The sequence below is a fragment of the Ruditapes philippinarum genome, unplaced genomic scaffold (assembly GCF_026571515.1).
Source record: "Ruditapes philippinarum isolate M1 unplaced genomic scaffold, ASM2657151v2 ctg5368_1_1_1_1, whole genome shotgun sequence".
NCBI classification, from domain to species: domain Eukaryota; kingdom Metazoa; phylum Mollusca; class Bivalvia; order Venerida; family Veneridae; genus Ruditapes; species Ruditapes philippinarum.
The window spans coordinates 15,242-21,295 of record NW_026851918.1 but is presented as its reverse complement, the minus strand read 5'-3'; positions in this window follow the sequence as shown (position 1 = coordinate 21,295).

The following is a 6,054-nucleotide window of genomic DNA, read 5'->3' as shown; positions in this document are numbered from 1 at the left end:
TTCATGTTCAAGAATTATTATAATTGTATTAAGCATGAGAACATTTGCGAACTATGTTCACATCGTCAATATTATTTACATTATTGTTCCGTTTATGGTTCAGTTAAACAATACAATGATTTTCATCTGAACTCAAATAATCGACATATTGGAGTGTGATTGCTACAGTTGTATAGTGTAAAAGAGTTGTCAACAATTGAAAGAAATTCCTTCAAAATGTATGTAAAGGTGTATTGCAAGTCAATAAGAATATTTCTATTCATTATGGTTAAAACACTGTATCATTATTTTAGTTTCATAAGAAAAAATCATTGTCTATTTAGACAGAACATTTTTATCTGTAAAAATATAAAATGACGTAACTAAACATATTTCATGTGTAGATGTTGTTGTACTTTAATGCCTTTGCTATATAATACCATTTGTTATGTAAATACAAGCATAAACATACTATCTGTTCATCTTTTAATCTTTGTTTGAATATAAATATTACTGGCAGAATGATTTTATAAAAACAACATGTCATTTTCATAGTTTCACAATAAAAAAGAAACATTATGTAAGTATGAGCATAAACGTTCATTCATTGACACCCATTTAGACACACATAAACCGATCAATTACATATCTAATACAATTTAACACTTTTTGAGAACAAACATTTTTATGTACAAGAAACATCATAATGTCAACTGTAACAGGAAAAAGGCTGGAAATAAACAGAGATTTAAGGTTTCGTCTTTCCTTCCGATTGATTTAAGTAGAAAAGCGGGCATAGAATAGACATTGATTTGAGTCCAGATTGTGCTAACTACGAACCACTTCGTACGCTATGTTGCAAATCTAGTGAAAAAAAGAAAAAAAAGTATCTGCTTTGAAGTTGCTGCAGTGCTTTCTATATGGTGCGTTACTCGATGACCTAATGGGTGTATGATAAGAATACCAGCCCCTCTGTCTTTGGTTGCTCTTGTGGCTGACCCATCCGTGTAGACATGGGTCAACTTGTTATACGCGTAGTCTTCGTTGATCATGACAAGCGTAAGACTCTTTTTAATACCCTCACATTCTTGTTTACCACTTTCAAGCTGAGGAATGTCGAGTTTCACGTAACTGCCAGACGTATTACTATTCTTACGCTGGAATTCTCTGCTTTAAATCAACATCGATTTCCTTTTCTTTATTTTCGAAACCATGACAACCGCATACTGATTTCAGCATCCGGTCGAGACTTTATCGGTACTGGTACTGGTAGTGAAATGTTGTTGTTCTTTTATTTGTTTCATTAATTTTATAACAAAATTTTTTTATTTGAAATGGTGATGTTGTGTAAATGATGATGTGTATATGATGATAAAAATGCCATTTCGTTCCTTTTTGTACGATGTTCCGTTCATTTTCATGTCTTAAAGCCGTTTTTACAGGCGGTAACAGTTTAAGTAAATGTGGAACTTTGAAAATTGAACAATCTGCTTAACTAGGAAGGAGCCTTACTGATACATATACTCCACACTAGTATGAGTAAAATGCAAGTCTGGAATGGCAATATGCACGTGAAGAAGTTTCATGGTTTACTCGACCATTGTCATACAAATTCACACAGTTTTATGAAGATAAATCGTATCATAATAATCTAAACGGAGTGTAAATTTAAGTTAACCTTTTCCTGCGGCCCCGATATGTGGCGTGTTTTAGTTACGCGCCGTTTCAGCGTTGGTTACACGTTACCTTAAGATCGTCCTGAGACCAATTTTAGCCTTTTACATGTCCAAAGTTTTCTTGGCGATGAGGAGTCTGCCAACCCCTTAAAAAACCCCAAACAGAAAGGGGCACATCACCCTTCTGGCAACCCTCTGATGTATCATTTTGATGGGACCGCGCCGAAAAGTGATCACTTTTTAACAACATTTCTCAAACGAAAAACAGTGTTTGGGGCCTAAATATGGAATGTTCTCATTGTTTGATGCCTCAAAACGGGTGGGAGGGAGGGGCAAAAAGCCGTCAAAACACACTTATATGAGGGAAAAGGTTAATCTGTACATTTTGTATATCACTTGGATCTTGAATGTTTTTACCTTTCTTAAAATTTTAGTATATTTTACTCAATATTTATTTTCTTGAACTACTTTGGCTTATCTGGAGGCTTTAAAGCTTTAAACTTTATCATCATGTAATAACTAGAGTTTTGTAAGTGTATGTATGAGCTTTATTACATTTGTAGACTTTCGATTGCATTCTGCTTAAAACGACTCTTTTCTGCGCTTATATCATTGATATATCAAAGTAAACTTGTTTCATCATCTTATCAATGTAACTGTACTATAAATTTGCCCTTCACTTGGGGTCATGGATATTCTAAATTTTTAAAGTAAAATTCTAAGAAAAAAATACTTAAGTAAAACCACAAGTGTGTCTTCCACTTATCATAAGGAGATTATCATTTTCTTTTAAATATACACTGAAATCGTTCTTAATCAACAGAAATAGTTACAAAAAACAATACCAATGGTTAATTGGTTAGTTTTGAAATTAAGTAAACTTTCATAACTCAAATGTTTTTTTTTCTGAATTAGTAAGTATTAAGTACAAAATGTTTAGAGAAAAAAACACGGTTTCCTTCTTTAGTGTGAGTTTATTTCATATAAGGCATGACGGTAAAAACCTTAACGTTCTTTCGAAAGCAACACAACAGTAAGAGACTATTTTAAAATATATTTTATGATGAAGCTAAAACATAATCATACCGTATATTTCTATTGTCATAAAATTATATTTGATATATATTTATTATCTTGATAACAGGCCCATAGTATCTCTTGAACTGAATGTAAAGGTTAACTCCAAGAAGGTTAAAATTTAAACACAACACATACATCGACGTAGTTCTAAAGAAATACAAGTGATAGCTTTATCATGTTCAAGTCATTCCAAGGTTATAAGAACTTTTTTTTAAAAAAAAAACATGCATTTTTGCAATAAGTTTGAATATTCAAAGCATTAAAGATATATTTTGATCATCTTTGTGTAAAATAATTTTATTGCAGAAATTTATTGAAATCATGAATATGTCTTATATGAGTAAGTATACTATAACCTATGTTTCTTTTCTATTACTTGTCAACTTAGTTTTGTCTATTCTTATAAAAAAAACTGTCAATTTTTGTAATGACACTGTTATCATACTGTTGATACCTGTACTTTGTTTAGTTTAAAACGTATCATATTTTCTCTTTGTGTATTAAAAAGGTGTTTATTTAACATTTCTCAAACAACTAAATAGTAATTAAATGTATCAGTATTACAATAATCATATTTTTAAACTTATAATGTTGATAATGATGATGATAATAATATGTTTTCAAACATTGAACATGGTCGGATTATGAAACAAAAAACAAAACAATATTGGAACTGCTTTCCTGAATCATTCAAATAAATACGGCAGAAAAAAGACAAAGCCGTGACGTACTATATACATTTGTATCTAGAGACACCCATTACACGATCTCTACTACAGTTAACATTTGTTTAATGATGTCTTAAACTGGTAATCTATTGTTTGAAAGCTGTCTCGGTTTGGAAAATACAAGATACTATTACCTCTCACTTTTTTATAATGTCAATTTCCTTAAGGCCAATGGGAGTTATACTTTTCGCGATTCGTCGTCCAGTTGTCCGAAGGTGGCTTCATAGTGACTATGTGCAGCTGAGGATTTGTAATTATAACCTATACTGCTGTTTGCGTCAAACAAATCCTGGAATTGATTCAATAGTGATTGTAAACATCCGTTCCGGGCATCGCTGACAATTTGCAAAATCTTAATATATCACGTCTTAGAGGAATATATATGAATGTCAATTTAGTAGGAAGTAGGTAGTTGGATATTTGAATAACCTACTAGCTGGAAGTAGATTTTTTTCGTAATTCCCTATTTAAAAGCTGAAAGTTGGTAGTTCAATCAACTTTTACCAGCATGAAAGGTTCGAACACATCATGCCCTTTGAAACACAGAATAAAGGATGGGGCATTTAAAGTTTTTTGCGCGAAAAACCAACGACAAAGGGAGACGGTGGTATTACCATGTGGTAGACTTCATCTACATGTATCTTGTCATAAATCTGTTACTTTTATTCTAAAAATGCTTTTTCTTAGAGAAATACCAAAAAATAAATTCCAAAAACCCAATACCTTCTATTTGTTAGTTGGGGTTTCACGCGAAGGAGTGCCCTGGTGGACTTATGGTGAAATGGATGTTACTTTATCATCGTAAACACATATCTTGATATATACCCGTAACATTTGTTTCAGAAAAATACTTTCTGTTTTCAAATGAATATATGCAATATCCGAATTACCATCCAACCAGTAGATAGTGTGGTACACTCGGCATAACTAACTGAATCTCCTTGAGGACATAGATACCGAGACTGGGCGTTTCAATGTGGATGAACGCATCTATCTTGCTATATATCCATTATATTTATTCCACAGAAATACTTTGTTTTTAGGGGAAACATGTTATGTTCGAATCACCGACTACATTCTGGTAGTTAATAGGCGAATTACCAACTAGGTCCTATCATTTTTATTTTATCAAAAATGCATAATGTGTTCAAACATTTCATGCTGGTAATATTGGATGATATTACCAACTACAAGCTGTTAAATTGTTATGAATTGCGAACTACCAATTTCCTACCAAATTGACGTTCAATTGATACTTATTAGGCAAATACATGGAACAAAGCAGGGTCCTCAAATAATGTTATCAGTGAATCTGGTTCTAAAAGCGCTATACGTGTTGAAGTCAGATCTAAGAGAAGGATATTTTAATAAATTCTCACAAGAATATTGAAGGTTAAAAATAAAAACTTTTCTGAATCACCAGCACTTGACCTTATGTTTGGGTTTATGTTTAAATCTTTGATGAAATATAGTTCATGGCTCATGACATCAGCAGTGCAAGGTGACAGATTTAGCGGATGTTTGTTCAGTTTTGTTACAGTTCACAAAATAATTGAGACTATTTCAGTTTTTTTTTCGGGGCAATATAATACATAGTACACACAGGTTTAATTAGATACTATAGCTTTATACCCTTTAGGTATCTTTTGAGTTAAATAGTGAGAGTATAATTCTTTAATTACATAAACCTCATAAACTGTCACTATCAAGAATTACGTTGTGCTTTTGTTATTGCAGTCGCGATTGCCATTCCCTCAATAACTGTTGGTGTTTTCATCGTTGTGGTTTTTACATTGGTTGTTATTAAGAGAAAACGGACAGTAACAGGTACTTTTAATAACGGAATTAAATTAGTAGGATCAGAAACTCCTAGTTAACTATAAATTTTTTGTCATGGACCCAATAATGGTACATCGAGCAATAGTGTGCCGTAAGCCCAAAACGCACACCTACTTAAAAAAATTTAAAAAAAATTTAAATAAAGGTCCTTGTTTCAGTTAACTTTTAAAATGTCACTTTTATATTTTTCTAATATAAGTTTACTTTGTGAAATAAAGTTGAATATATTGAAAATTCGTTGTATGAACTAAATGCTCGATAAACCGAAATTCTGACACCGACAACTGTGTTTTTTACTTACAGTAGGGTGAACGTTTCAGTTTACATGCAAAACACACGCTCCGGAAAAAAACGCACGCACGTTACACGCTATACGAACGAACGTTACACGCACGCTTTACCAATCGAAATACTCAGACGCATGCAAAACGATATACGCTAAACGAAATACGCTAAACGAAATACGCACGGTAAAACGCACGCAAAATAAAAACGTTTCTAAACGTTTTATAAAATATCCTTATCATTTAAGTTTTTAACAACTTAATTAGCTAGATCGTTAGCGAGTTGATTAAATGATAACTATACATGTATTTTAAACGGGTTTAAGTTTATGTTAGAGTTGTAATGCACTCTACCTGGCACAAAATTATTTTTGTTGTGCAGCCTCAACAAATGATTTTTAGAATTATAAGCTATCATGCGCTAATATTAAAAAAATCAACGGGTTCGTCTTTATTCGCATTTCTGAC